The 16,760-nt window shown below is 28.0% G+C and overlaps 1 long non-coding RNA gene across 2 annotated transcripts in view; it reads left to right on the forward strand.

The window, feature by feature from the left end:
• The window catches only part of LOC141525588 (uncharacterized), a 64,936-nt gene that overhangs the window by 37,041 nt on the left and 11,135 nt on the right, over positions 1-16,760 (forward strand). The window lies entirely within an intron of this gene.

The raw sequence follows: 16,760 nt of genomic DNA on the forward strand, positions 1-16,760 counted from the left end.
TACACGCTTATCTGAATCTTACTCGCTCACGGATGAGCTGACGTACTTGTGCGGGTGCAGGAGGGACAAAGAAGGGAATGCTGATTCGGTTTTATCCAAAGCGAGATGAAAATACTTTTTGTTTGTGTGGGTGCAAATCCAACAGAGACAAAATATGTCCACGGGATTTTCTTCTGATAGACACGCCCATTTTTGACCACGCCCATTTTACCCCCACTCACCCCGCGAATATGTGCAGCTTTCTCTTTCCCTCTTTCGCGAATAACACTCAAGTTGCGGGTACAACATTGTTGAGAGCGAGGCTGAGATCTTCAAGCAGGCGCACTGAGAACTTTATCTGCTTGTATATATAGTGTAAATGTATGGATATATTTTGATACTGATGTTATTGCGATCGGTGCAACGATGAGGAAAGCTCGATTTATTTTAATGAAGTGAGCAAGGGTGCTAAGATCTAGATCCTCATGATAGATCATTCTTAAGGAATTATCAGTCGATTTTTTTTATGCTAATCTGAAATTTTTTTGTGCAGATTTTTAAAAGTATATTTTATCACTGTTTATATACTGGAAAAAAAAATTCTTGACTGGAGTGTAAATTTTCTTGGCTCAAGATAATATTATGGAAGATTGAAAATTTCTTGAATGAATTTCTTGAGCCAAGAAAATTTCTTCTTGCTCCAAAATAACTTTTGTTTTCCTTAAAATTTTCTTGGCGCAAGAAATTTGTTTTTTGTGTGTAAGAGTAAATTGAATAATTGAACTTTTAATTTTCATAGTTGAAATTTTAATAGTTTAAGAAAAAAAAAAATCAAAGAATTAGAGTTTCAAAATAAATTTTTCACAAATTCTATAAAAAATATATTTTTAAAATTTTCTTTTATAAAAATTTTACATAAAACTAATTATTACTATGATTTCTTCATTTTCTTTTCACTCCTCTGTAATTGATTAGATTTATAATTTCATACAATGTATTCTTAAATTATTCAACTTTGCAGTAAAGTATATGAAAAAATTTAGCAAAATAAATAATTGCTAAAAAATAATATTACAATTTTTTTCATCTTTCTTTTTTAATGTTTAAAATTGTTTTAAGCAAAATAATATTAAATTAATTATTTTACATTTAAATATTTATATCCTCTTGAGAAAATTGTGAAAAACACATGAAGCAATTCCAATAAAATTCAATTTATTTTTCCGTAAAAATAATTGATTTTTATAAACATTAAGATTTTAAAATTCGGGGTAAATTTTTGTCAATTTTAAAAATTTTTTTTACAAATTAATTACAATATAAAAATTTTTATTAATTTTCACACGTGAAACTTTTTAATTAAATTTTTTTTTAATAATTTAATTGCTATGAAATTCAAAAAAAAATTTTTAACATCTGTCAACTTCAGTGTTATCAAAAAATTTGTGTTACATCGATTTAAAATAATTATGTCGAATTATCCCGCTGAAATCTTGAAAGTTTATCACAAAAATTTGTAAATTAAATTTTTTTGACAATTTTTTTGTGACAGAAAATTCTTTTCTGTTTATTATTGTTTTGAAGTATTAAAAATGACGTAACTATTACGATGAGAACATCGATTATTTTTTTTATAATATAAGTTCTTGACAGTCGATTAGTAACTTATGCTGGTTGTTTTACAAACTTACAATACACGGAGTCATAACTCTAGTTACAATCTTATAAAAATCTGTAAACATTTGTAACTTTTCTTTTTTCTTTTTTCGATCAATCTAACTTTTAATCATTCTACACTTCCCAAAAATTTCAAACCAGCATACACTTTAAAGTATAGCTTTTTTTTATAATCGAGCTTTTTAATAAATCGTAATCCACTGACAGCTGTGAAAACTCTGAAATTGAATTAAATAACAAAATAATTTTTAAAAAATTTCCACATAAATTTATTTTATCGTTATTCGATTGGTTCGCAACTCTCAACCGAGTACCTACAATATAGAAAAAAAAAAAAAAAAAAAAAAAAAAAAAAATGGCAAACGTACCTTCAGCCTCGTCGTTGCATCAATCATATTCGCTCACTTAGTTCGTCGCTTGTTCCCTCGAGTGTTGGCCTGAACTCTCCTGTATCCTCGTATCGCTTCATCTTACAGCGCTGCGTAGAAAATTATTCACTCACCATACGTGAAAGATAGGAAAACTCTCTCAAGGGAATTAAAATGAAAAAAGTGTATCTATCAAAATAACGAAAAAATTCTAACCAATTTGTTAATAATTTTTAATACACAAAACTTTTTTAATATGGACTTTAAAAACTAAACGAAAATTTATTACACATATAAAAATAAAATAAAAAATATGTATTATGTTATTCATTAGGAATAATTAATTAGTATTTTGAAATATAAAAAATTTATATTACATACATTATTCAAAATGGTTATAAGCATGACGAACAGAGATGATTAGCGGCGCCACGACTTAAATCCAGAGATAGATATTAATTCTCCCTCAATTTGTACTGGTAGTCCCTCACCACCCACAACTAAATAAAATATCGTCTATATCATAATTTTTTTTTACACCCATCACATACAGTACTGTCGACAATGTCTCTATTTTTTATTTTTTATTTCTTAATAAAGACTCTACAACCAACATGCAAACAGGGTCATCATTTGACATTAAAATTTTATGTAAATAGTGTACATAGATATTTTCCGTTCTAAAAAAAATTTTATTATTAAAATAAAAAAAAAAAAATTAATTTTTTAATTGCAAGAAAATATTTTTGGTTCAAAAAAATTTTAATTCAGAAAAAAAAAATTTTGGGAGAACTTAAGTTGTTTTAGAGCAAAAAGAAACTTTCTTTGACATTACACTCATCAAGACTTTTCATTTGAGTACCCACATCATTTTTTCATATATTTATATTTATATATATATGTATATATAAAAAATATATGAAAATGCATGTGGGTACTCAAATGAAAGCTCTTGATGAGTGTAACATCGGGATGAGCTTATATCTTTAAAAACGTCAATAGTTAAAAAAGTAAAAGTTAAAGTGCAATTTAACAAAATTAATTATTTAATTAAGCAAAATTTAATTTATTTACATTTCACAAGTCAAGGCAATCAAATAGTGACTGCAAGGTTGCTAGTTTGAATTAACAATGTTTTTATGCTTCACCCAAAAATTTACTTTGTCTCAAAAATTGAATTTCTTGTAAAAAAAAAAAAAAATTATATAGTTTGAATTAAAAATTTTTCATTTCTGAATATTTATTAATAAAATATCATAAAATTTTTATGAAATACTATACATAGTACAACAACAACAAAGCCAATGATATTACGTCTAACTACTGTGTGACTCACACCCAGCTCTCAATCAAGTGTAAAACTTATTAGTGATTGTCTTTATTACCAATTTGATGTCACAGAGAGTTTATATATTATATAGGTGACAGTTGGCGGTCTTAGATACTATCCAAAAAACGCCCCTGCTAGTTATTTATTTACGAATAACGCAATCTCCCTGATTCTAATTAAATAAAAATATTAGTTAACGTTAATAAAAATATTTCAATTGATTAATCAATAAATTTTGCTATAAAAAATTTAATTCTAATTATTATCTTACCTGGAACTCAGATAATCTAATCGTTTCTCAGATCTTTAGAGTTGTAAGAAAATTGATCGATCATTATGATTGTTTTTTTAATATATCGATAATGGAGTAATGACTCTGCTAACATTATCATTTAATTTATATTTTATTTGCTTTCCATACTTAATCTATGCACAATCTAGTTCGTTAATTTAATAATTGTTCGTTCTTTACTTCTTAATTTAAATATATAAATACGATCAAATTGATAAAAATTTCCTCATGTAGAGAATTTTTATTTTCAGCAAAAAAGTTCCCGTGAAAAAAAATTTTTACTATGGCTATATGTAAACAGAAAGAAGAAATTTTTTGACTGGAGAACAAAATTCTTAGCTCAGGAAAAAACCGAAGTTGTGTTGGCCGAAATAAAATTTTTTTTTGAAATTCTATTCTGAGGGGAAATTATTTTTTTTTTAATTCAAATTATCATAAATACTTGATACTATAAATTTTTATATTTGATCAAGATTAAGTGAAATTTTTTGTGTCGAAAAAAATTTTTTTTTTTCACTAAAAAAAATAATTTTTTTTTTTTTTATTTTATTTATTTATTAATTAGAAGAAAAATATTTTATTGGCTCAAGTAAACCTTTTTTTCTGTGTAGACACATCAGGCCACATCAAAAAACCTTCTCACAGGTTTTTAATTATTTTTTGAATTTTTATAATATTTTCATTGTAAAATTTTATGAAAAAGCTTATTTTATTGAATCATAATTTTTTTTTTTTTAATTAAATTTAATTTTCTATAATTCATACGTACTTGAAGATTTTTTTATCCACAAATTAAAAAATTAATTACATCCATCCCTTTTCAATGTCAAAATAATCAATTACTAAAAATAAAACTTAATTGAGCTCTAAAAATCGGTCAACAATAATAAAAGCCAGCATAGACAGTGAGACACTAATAATGTGTGAGTATGTGAGCAGAAGCATATGGTATGCTCGAGGTTACGTTTCTACATACTCATGTGTAGTTTCATCTTTTCCACTGAGAATTAACGGGGGACAAACGAGCATGACCAACCCTGGCACGCTTTACGCGCTTCTCTATTATGCCATCCATATACACAATACATATATATTTGTTATATATATATGAATATAGAGTGTCCAGTAAAGCTGGGTAACCCCTATATGTACGACATGTACATATAAAGCATATGCGTGATCGTGATACCCTCACATTCTCTCTCAACAATCGACTCCCTGTGGACTGATATTTAGGGCCATTATTCATTAGCCAGGTTTATGCGGGGGGTGATGAACTGTGCATGAGTGTCAAATGCCGGTCGTCAGTTTAGTTCTATCTACCCAAAATCATACAATGAAGCCACTAAGTCATTTAAAAATTATTTTCTTTCACCTTTATATAATATTTACATACTTACACATATCATTTTTATATTTTATCAATTTCTAAATATTTATTTTAAATATTTTAGTTACATAGATTTGGACGTGAAAAAATTTTGATTTATTATATTTTTAAAAAGTCGATATTAAAATTGGACTAGAATAAAATAAAAACATTTTTTTATCGAGAACTTTGTCTTGATATTTTTTTTTAGCCACTTAAGATGAAGTCCAAGAGAGTCATGCGTATTTTTGGGATCAAAAAAAAATATTAGGAGTTTAAAAAAAATTTTTTTTTCAACTTGAAAGACAAGGCAGGTTTCTCTGGGCTTCTTTAAATTTTCTTGGATCAAAAATAGGTTGTACAAGGGTGGCGAAATTTTTTTGAGCCACTTAGAAGCCCTCGTGAGATTCAAAAAAATAATTTAAATATTTTTTCGGAGCAAAAATAAATCCGAAAAATTTTTAGACCTCTTGAAAAATTTATTACGCAATTTTGAACTATTCAAGCTCAAAAATATAATTTATGCCCATTTTTTAGCTCTCAGATCTCATCTTATTTTTTGGAAGAAATATGCGATTGTCAAATAAATTGAATCAGCTTTACTTTTCGATATAACTGTTAATAAATACAATTTCTTCCCCAAAAAGCGTTGATTAATATCTAAAAAATAATCACCTAAATTTAATAAATTAATGATTTGTTTCTAAACAAATAAATAAATTTATTAACAGTTAATAAATTCGTCTGTGTCTAATAATTTCATCAGGTGGTTCATATCGAACCATCTATTTAATCAATAAAGCTGTTACTGGCAAAAAAAAATATTATTGTATTGCACTAATAAAAAAGTTAACTCAATTCAAGAAAAAAAATTATGAAACAAAAATACCATTTTGGAGGAAACAATTATCTAAAGTCAAGAAAAAAAATTCTTGAACCAAAAAAAATTTACTCAAACCAATTTTTTTAGCTCAAAATTTTTTTCTTGACTCAAAAAATCATTTTCTTACAAGTAATATTTTTTCTCTTAAGTCAAGTTAAATTTTTTATCAATATAGTACTAAACAAGCAAACACATAAGAATAAATCCCACTTAACAGAACTCATTCCTTATTTTCGGGAGAGTTTAAAACACTGCTTAAATTAACTGGCTTTGCAATAAGAAAAAATTGCACATGAATCTGTGTTCAAAAATGTTGTAATAATTATTTTATGTTAATTAAGTCTGAAATTCGTGGACAAAATTTGTCTGCATGCACACACAAGTCTGCGTTCTGTATAATTAATGTATCCAACATATGGTCTTTAGGAGACCTAGTCCGATAATAATCTAATAAACAAGTTACGTTAACAATAATTGAAATAAATAAAAATAACTACGATAAAAGAAAGTTGGTAAAATTATCTTCTCCATATTTACTAACCCTAAAAATTGTCTTCAATTTACCAAATAATTATTATCTATCATTTGTACAACAATGACGGGGAACCCGAACAGTCCAATTGATATATAACTATTATTTATTAAGAAAGTTTATTAACTAATTATTTGATCAATGAACTTAATTTTAGCTTTCGATATAAATAAAAAAAACTCGGTAGATCATTTCGCTAAGAGCAAATAGATTTTTTTCCTCAATGTTTCTCTCCTTAATTGAATTAATAGTATGATGGCTGATCATTTAAAACGGTAAAATCGGGAATTACGTCAGCAACCGAACGGTCGGCAGACGAAAGAGGCATATCCGGTTGACTTAGATTGACTTGGCGCCAACCACTGCGCGTACGACTGCCGGAATTAAATGATTATTGCGTTATATATTGTAGGAGTTGAAAGCCCGGGATATGATTGTTGTTGGCGTTGAGATGTTCTTCGAATAATTAGATCAAGAGAAACAAAAATATAAACGCATTTGATAACAATAAATACGATAATAGTTTGTATATAAGGGTGAAAATATCTTCCTTTCAACATCTTTTAATTTTTTTTCTTGATGATTCTTCAATAGACATGTAGATACATCAACTTACCCGCATATCGCCGCATATATAACTACCACTATCTCAATAAATATATTTACTAATTTATAATTTTAAATTGGGCGGTATATTGAACAAAATCGTTGGTTACTCTGTTATTATTGAAAGAAATTAATAAAATTAACAAAACAATTTATGTAATGTCGTTTTACGCCCGGTTAAAATTTATTTTTTTTTTTTACACTGATAGAAGGATTTTTTTATATTTAATAAAATTTATTAACAGTTAATAAATTATTTAATAAATGTTAACAAATATTTATTTAAAATAAAAAGCAAAAATTGCAATTTTCTTTTGACACTTTTTATAACTCTGTAGCTGAAATACATGATAATAATTAAAGTCACTAAATAAATTAATGTTTTTAATATTTAAAAATATAGAAGATAATTATGAGCTGTAAACGTTATTATAATGTAATATAATTAATGCAAATACCCGTGTAAAAAAAATCGTCTTAAAATTGGCGTTTGTTTAAGATCTTAATAAATCTTAAGCGTAACACAAACCAAGACTTTTTTAAGATTTTTTAAAGTTTTTTTAAGACTAATTTAAGATTTTTTAAGACTATTTTAAAATTTTTTAATACTATTTTAAGATTTTTTAAGACTTTTAAAAATTATTATAGAAAGTCTTGAAATAATCTAAAAATCGTCTTGAAAAAATCTTAAAATAGTCTTAAAAAAATTTTAATTAGTCTTCAAAAATTTTAAATTAGTATTAAAAAATTTTAAAATAGTCTTCAAAAATCTTGAATTAGTTTTAAAAAATTTTAAAATAGTCTCAAAAAAATCTTAAAATAGTCTTGGTTTGTGTCACGTTTAAGATCTTAAACAAACGAAAATTTTAAGACGATTTTTTTTACCCAAGATATAATTAATAAAGATGATTTTTGTTTATAAGCAATTTTCATATCATATGACATTGCAAGCTGGACTAATTCACTCAACAAAATATTTATTAACTGTTAATGAATATTTGTTAACTATCAATAAATATTTATTAACTATTAATAAATTTACTTTCCTCCCAAATAAATATTTATTGAATATTAAAAAATATTTATTAAAATTTAATAAATTAAATAATTGCCTGCCAATAAATAAGTTAAATTATAAATGGTTAATTAATCCTTCTATAAGTGTATGTTCACAGTAAAAATATTTTACATTGATTACAGTTTACAGAACACTTAACGATTAATAAAAAAAAAAAATTTTGAAACTTTAAATAAACCATATTTATTGTAATTGTTCGGAGTTATTTAAATATATTTAAAATAATAATAAAAGTATGAGGGACATTTGTAAAATAAATAATATAGCCTCTAGGTTCAATAACAGGGTAAAATATAGATCAAACGCAGTTTTATCTCATCTGAATTGATAATTTTACTATGTTCGCATATCAAAGACTTTGTATGTACATATATATATGGGTATGTATGGATATAAAAGGTCTGCTAATGTTAAATAATTTTTAACGTCTTGATCTTGCATATATTTTTTTTTTTTTTTCATATATAGACCGCAGATTTTATAAAATACAACTTTTCTTTCTTATCTTCAAAAAACAATAAATCATAACACATGAATAACAAAAATAAACAAAAATAGTACGTGAGAAAATTTGATAATTATAATCGTACATTTAACTTATCAACAATCTCAACAAAAGTCAATGTATTCGAGATTTATCGCATTTATTCGTGGAATCAGCTGGTTTTCATATTTTTAAGATAATCACGGATTAGGGGAATTATAACGCATCACATCAAGCATTTTATTTCTTTGCTAAAGTCAACAAACCTCATTATGATATCACTTCAAATATTATATGTGTGTGTATATTTATTCATTTATTTTCGTTTTTAATTTTATTTTATTGATTGAAAAATTTATTTAAAACATTAGTGCAATAATCGTATGAATTTTTTACCAGAAATTTTTCATTTTAAAAAATTTTTCGTTCAAACTGAAACTCAATTTCATGTTGAGAATTTTTTAGAATTAAAATTTTTACACTAGATTTCAAGAAAAGATCAATTTAAAAAAGAGAGAAACTTTTTTTCATGAAATTAAAATTTTTTAGAATTTTATTTTAATTTTTTTTTTTTACTTTTTATGGAATTAATTGATAAAAATGTTCAAGATATTAGTGAATACTATGAGTAAAATTTTTAATCACATTTTTTACTAATTTTGAATTTTGATAAAATTTATGCAAATAATTTATCTTTGTTGACCGATAGAATAACTTAATAAATATTTGAAACAATTTTATATAATACCAGTGGCTTTGAGTCAGTGAATCGGAGTAAAAACAGCCCTTACGGCAATCTGTGCCCCTTTAGAGTACACTATGAACACCACTGAAATAATATAGTCAAGATACTATGATCACGTTGAGCCACCTGCGCCACTAAAAGCCTTTATCCCTGCCGCAATTCAAATAAGTCTATCCGGAAGTATAAACTCATGTATACATGTATACTAAACGTGCATTTTCTCATACTGTTTACAACTAAACCGTATGAATATATACAAAACTTCTTGCCCTTTTATTTAGTAATTATTTAGTAAAAAATATGATTTAAGAAATTATTGATAATTTTTTAATTATTGCATCTAATTGCATCTAATATTTGAAAAAATGAAGAAGAAATTACTAAATAACGTTTGAATTGACAAGTAACTTGAAGATGAGAGATGAGGTAGATTTGAATGGCAGATACGGATGTATATTTATAATGAGGATGTCGAACTTGTTTATCGTGATTCAGAGCAGAGCTTATTAGCTGACATATATGTAGATGTAATGAGTGGATGGCGCGAGCCCACCCGGCGTCAATTAATGCGATTGATCGCAGATCAATGAGGGTCGTTGCCGCGGCGTTGTTTCGACGATTGGCCAAACTCGCGTGGACTTGGGTCAAATGACGAACAAGATGGTCAAGTCTGGACTTCCGTCCTCAGTTGACCCGCTGTGGCTATTCTCAATCTCGACTAACATGAGTCATGCTGTTGAAAGAATACTAAGTAGTCTAGTCATCGTCATCGACATCATTATTTAAACTATCTCACTATTTCTATCCTCCAAAGAAATAAATCTTCATTTGATTTTTATTATTATTAATACTGTACCAAAATAATAATTATACTTTTTTGTTATAAAATTACGGCCTATGGGCGACAATACTCACTCTCAATTGATAGGTTTTAACTGTCCAAAAAATCTGATTTTTGGTTAGTCAGCGCTTCAGTAATGGCAAAAATAAAACGTTTGGAAAATCCAAAAGTGCATGCCTCATAATGCTTATTCATTTTTTAAGAAAAAAATTAATTGGGTAATTGATTTAAAAAAAAAAAAAAAAAAAAAAATAAGTAATTTCTTACACAGGATTTTTTTTTTTATATTAGCACCCGTTTTTCTTGTCATATGCACGGTTCCATGATTTTTGACCCTCTGAAAAATTTTTCGGACAAAATATCCCCAAAATAAAAATTCCCCACAAAATATCCTCGAAAAAATATCCCCAACATAAATATCCCCGAAAAAAAAAATTAAATGAAATAATTAAATTACCAACACATAAGCTTGTTACCATGTTCTGCCTTTTTATCATGGTTTCTGTGAGATATTTAGTCACTGGGATATTTTTTTTTTAATATTTTCTCGGAGGATCGAGACGCCTGATATACCCACATACGCACATACAAAAAACAAATTTGTTGCGCCCAGAAAATTTTAAAGAAAATAAAAGTTATTTTAGAGCAAGAAGAAAATTTCTTGGCTCAAGAAACATTGTCTTCATTCAAAAAATTTTCAATCTTCCTTAATATTTTCTTGAGCCAAGAAAATTTACACTCCAGTTAAGAATTTTTTTTTTTCAGTGCATACAATCTAAAAAAATCTAGCTTGATCAAATGGCGCCATAATTTTTACGTCACAGAAATAAGACAAGTCTTTTTGATTTTGTACGTGTGTATTGTAGTTAATTTTGATAAAAATTCAATTTAAAAACAAAAATACACAAACTAGGCTTCTGATATGAAAAACGGCATCAGTTGATCGAATTCTTACCCAATAAAAAAAAAACCCCCGGTCTCGAAATATGAATTAGTTCGGAAGTAATTGTTAGTACATCCAAAAAATAAATTAAGTGTTTAAAAAGTGACTCACTAAATCCCAATAAAAATAAGGTATAGATGTTTTAATAATCCGTAGTGTGTTAAACGGATACACAAGGGAGAGTGCTAAAGTAAGAGTATAAGAGAAATTTTAGTTGGTAGTTAGCGGGTACAGCGTGTGGCTCGCCTATATTTGTTAAGCAATCAAGCTCAATCATTAACCCCTTGGCAAGCAAGTCAGTGGCTATTGGCTATACTACCTCTCATTTATTATAAACCGTGGTTATCGACTTATCATATATACCAATACCCGGATCATTAAGTTAGGGTCATATCAATTGACGAGCTCTGTCCAAAGGATGTTAACCTAATCAGAGGTAGTCAGTGACAAATAGGGGTGTGGTAACTTCTTTTAGCTTTTTCTTTATAACATGTTTTAATACCTACATATTACGTTATTTTATTATCATTTATAAAAATATAAATTGCATGACCCCTGAGATTGTCGAATTAATTTTTTTGTGTGCGACAATTATTATAGTGATAAATAAATAATTAAATTGCTAGTTTTTTTTAGTAAATACTGAAATATTTATTTTTCAAATATTTTTAGTGCAAAATTAAAATCTAAAGGGTTAAAGTAAAATTCTTTCTCTTGGCTAAAAATAAAATAAGATTTTTTTGCTGGGTAGGGGAAAAAAATTAAAGATTATAAAAGAATAAAAAAGTCCAATAGGGGCGAAGATATAAAAAAGAAGGCATAGCTACGAGTAATAAGTTGGCAGGTAATTCGTACTTTGACGAGCAAGTAACTGCCTCTTATTTTTTTATATTATCTTATTTCTTTTATTCGCAACTGACAAACTTGAAAAGTCTCCCTTGTGTTCAGTCAATCACCGATTATGAAAAAAATGAATAAATAAAAACGCACTGCTTGAATAAAATTTTCATGATCGAAAATTGAAACAAGAAAATTTTTTTAGACCAAGAATAATTTCTCAAGAATTTATTCTTTTGACTCAAGAGAATCATTTTCTTCAAAATGGTATTCTTGGCTCTACAGTCAATTTTTTTATCACAGTATCTTAATTCAAGAGAAAGAAAACAACCAAGTTGCCTGATTTGAAGGTCAATTTCTTAAGTTAAGAGAATTGAATTATTTAAAACAAGAATGACATTTTGAAGAAAAGTTTTTCTTTTTATCAGTCTTAACTTTAATAATCGACCCTGAGTTGTGGTATTATTTATCGAACCATTATTTTTTTGTTCACACAAAATTTTTCTTTTACATGGCATGCTTTAAATCCACAAGTCCAAAGGCAATTAATAAAAAAAAAAATGATAAAGTTAAGGCAATTTCTAGACATCAGATTTTAGTAGTTAATTACAGTGAGTATGCATATGCTAGAAAATTAAAACCATAAACTGATAAAATTTTTCAGAAGTTTATTATACGAACAAAATATTTGAATGTATGAATAACAATATAAATCATATAAAGCTTAATATTTTCTACGCTTCATAGTATTTTTTTATCAAACAAAAGTCCAGTATACAGAGTTTATACTGTAACTTTAATTATTAAAATTTTTGATGATAAACTAGGATTAAAAACAGCGAGAATATTTATCTAATAAAAATACTCATGAAGCTGAGACAAAAGCATTGTGTGAATCGTGTATACTTAATTAAACCGGAATTACCAAGAATAAACGCAATTGCGCGCACATCCTGATGACGTTTAATTTTGCTAAATTTACGACAATGCTCTTGAAAACGCATATCACATCACACATGTCCGCCCCACTATCATAATCAGCATTTAAGAGATAAAGATAAAAAACGTATACGAAATAGAATAGTATAGAATTATATAGAATTAGAGTGAGAGTGAGAGGTAAAATGAAAAGGTCATATCATGACTTCCCTCTTGTCGAGTTTAATTAAAACGAGGAACAAGTCCCAATTCGCGAGAAAAACGGACACCTTGGTCAGTCCTACATATACATTTATATGTTAGGATATATATGATATGAATTGCAGGAACCGTTTCTAACAACAACGGTTTAACCCCGTTGTGTTTCCATAAACGGTAAAGCCCTAAGCTTCCCGGACGGAAATGTTGTAGTACACGAGGCAGAACATCCAGCTTCCACATCTGTCTAATACAGAGTGGCAAGTGGGTACTCTCCACTACTCTCCAATACTGTATATGGCTGATTCAACTCTAACCACTAGCATACACCGGTCATCGTTATTAGCTGACCAATTCAGAATGAGACACCCGGGAGTGCCCGGACGGTAGATGAGAAACTACGCCAGTGCCAGTAGATGACCATTTATATCATCTGGTTATATTCTATTATATATATATACACGGCTTGGTGCTATTCGAAAGGATTCATCATTCTCTCTATATATCTAACGGGAGCTGTGGTCAGCAAACAAGATCATCCCTTGATATCAATTTCAAAACCGCTAGCTTTACTAGTTGTTATTATTATTATTATGGCCTAGTCATTAGTCAAAATGTGTAACATCATTAATATTGCATAAATTAGAAATAATACACTTGTTACTCATATTTTTTTCAAAAGATTATAGATATTATAATTAACATTTAATCGTTTTCGTTCATATTTGTCTTGAATGTAGAATGGAGCAGGACTAATGTACTGATACAGAAAAATTAACTTGTTTTGAGAGAAGAAAATAGTTTTGAACCAAGTAAAATTTACTTGGACCAAAAAAAAAAACTTCAAGATACCTGTGCAAACATTTTTTGATATGTCGTTATAAATTAAAGCTTCTCTGTAAGCCTTTGCATTACAACCATTCTAATGATCTATTGAATCGATTAATGATAAATCACTATATTCTAGAACGATATCTTAAATAAATGAACCATATTTAAATGTTAAAATTGAATTATTAAATGTCTTATGAATGGTTTGCTTAGTTACAATTAACTGATTATGATAATGATGATGATAGTAGTGTTAATAAGATTTTCTTGATGAAACAAAAGCAGGTGAATAAAAATGAATGACAGTATAAAATCATCAATGCATAGTTGGTTTGGCGATGATGCGGAGAAGTGCCAAAACGCGAGAACCTATCAACACTCGACGGGAGCCAGAACGATAATTGAATTAGTCACCACACACACGAATGGAACACGCAACGGTCTAGCCCCTGGGTGTCAATTAATTAGTACAGTTAACAATCGGTTTGTTACAACTTCAATAACGTGTATAGTATATTTATATAAAAATTAAATTTGTAAAAATGCATTATAACGAAACTCCATATTTCAGAAATAAAAACAATAATGGCGTTGTATATGATTCGTTGAATTGTTATCTCAGATTATACTCAGTGATATCTATGGTGAAAAAAAATTTTAGATAGTAGCTAAAAAAAAATCAAGATTATACTGTGTGATATATAGATTATACTCATTGTAATCTAGATTATACTCATTATAATCTGGATTATACTCATTATAATCTGGATTATACTAGCTACTATCGGAAATTTTTTTTTTCACTTATAAAATTATTAACAACAATTTTTGATTTATATTTTTTCATTCAAATAAATTGTTAACTTAATTACACGGTAAAATATAAATCCGACAAAATAATCTTGACAAACCATATAACAAGGTGTTCCATAATCCACGAATTAAATACACAATATGTATGTGCGTCTGTAGCATTATCTACCCTTGAACTATCTCGGAAACTTTTCGTTCCAGTCGTCGCGAGTAAAATGTATCGTCCTCGCGGGAGCAGACCGAGCTGGAGCCAGTCGCTCACATGCACACACATTTCCAGAAACAAAAGTGGAGGGTGTAGAGGAAAAATAGCGAGTGGAATTGAATTGAATCGGTTTTACCGTACAAGTTTATAGAACTGAGATAGAAAGGTGTCGTGTCGGCAGGCTATTCTTACAAAGATATATACTATAACTAAACACAGTAGCATAGCTTCGCTGGATGAACTGGACTTGGTTGCTTCCCATAATAGTCTATCTGCACACCAGCACGCAAGCTTCTCTCCGTACAGTTACCACTTACCACTTACCGTTTACATATGTAAGTATTATCTGGCTTTTCTTTGGGTACTACTAAAAATGATGCAAAGTAACGCCGTATGTGAGACGTTACTTTTGAAAGTATGTGAACCTACAGAGTCACGCTCCTCTCAAGGGATATAACAATACAAAGAGAAAAATGAAACAACTAGTGTAAGTGTGAGTTGAGCAAGAGCCACCGGGTGTGTTTTACCCTTGAGACTATCCCTCACTCCCTTGTGTGCTCTCCGCACTCCTTTGCTCTCTTTACTTTGTCACCCCGTGTACTAGTATCAAGACATCAAGCGTCAACTTCCTAATGCTTATTAGTAATTGCATTAAATCTTATGTATTTTACTGACCCTCCAACATTATTATTATTAATCCAATGAGACTAAAAACGCAACCTCGGCTCATTTTCTCCATACTCGTGACCTAATACTGCTCGTAAATTTTTTCTCCTCGTTATTTTAACTGAAACAAAGAATATGGAATTTTTTTAATAAATGCACTGATAAAAAAAATTAATTTAATTCAAAAAAAAAATTCTTGAATTAAGAATATTATTTTTTAGAGCTCAATCATCTTGAATCTAAAATATGTGTACCAATTATATAAGAAAAAATTATTAAGGATTTTAATTATTCAAAACTAACCGTTGTATTTAATATTTTTCAATATTGACAAAATATTAAATTATATCATTAAAATTTGGAAATCGGCTTACCTCGCAGGCCAACTCTAGAACTTCTCGTTGTTAAAATTTGAAGCGCCTTAAAACGTGTTTTTTAATTAATATTTGAGCTTATCAAGCTAATAAAATTTAATAATTTTTGTTTATAGTAAAATTCCTCACTTTTTTTCTCCGTGTATTATTTTCATTTATTTATTTTTTATCCCACCTCTCATGTGCTTCATGATTTATACGCACGAGCTTATTATGCACATGCGAATGAAATGGAAACGAAGAAACGAGAATAGGTATATTAAAAAAAAAAAAAAAAAAAAAGAAAGAAAGAAGGTATGAGTTCCAATAATACGTCCGGAGGGATGAAAATCGTCCGGGGAAAAATGTTACGATGAAAATGGGATTGAAAACCACCGGACTAATCTTCCTTTTTTCCTTTCCCAACTCTCGTATTTGTATAATAATCTACATACATGCACACACACTCACATATGTATATTAAAATCCACTGGTATAAATATACATAAAAAATAAAATATGCTCTCATAAAAATCCAAAAGATTATATATAAAATTTAAACATTTTAATCTCGTTCTCATTCTCATAACATTATTGAATTTTTTATTTATTTAATTTTGTCGAACACGATAGGCGTCATAGTTAAAACAATAAAAGATAGCTTGATGTACATAACATTGCAGAAAGGTATAAGAAAAAAATTCCAGTAAAAAAAGATTAAAAGATATTTATCCGTCGGCAACGGCAAGTAAAAAAGCAATCGAGTCTGTGTATCAACGTGCTCGTCTCAT

The sequence above is a fragment of the Cotesia typhae genome, unplaced genomic scaffold (genome assembly GCF_013202065.1).
Source record: "Cotesia typhae breed Kobodo isofemale line unplaced genomic scaffold, CoteBio_Ctyphae contig_11, whole genome shotgun sequence".
Classification (NCBI taxonomy): domain Eukaryota; kingdom Metazoa; phylum Arthropoda; class Insecta; order Hymenoptera; family Braconidae; genus Cotesia; species Cotesia typhae.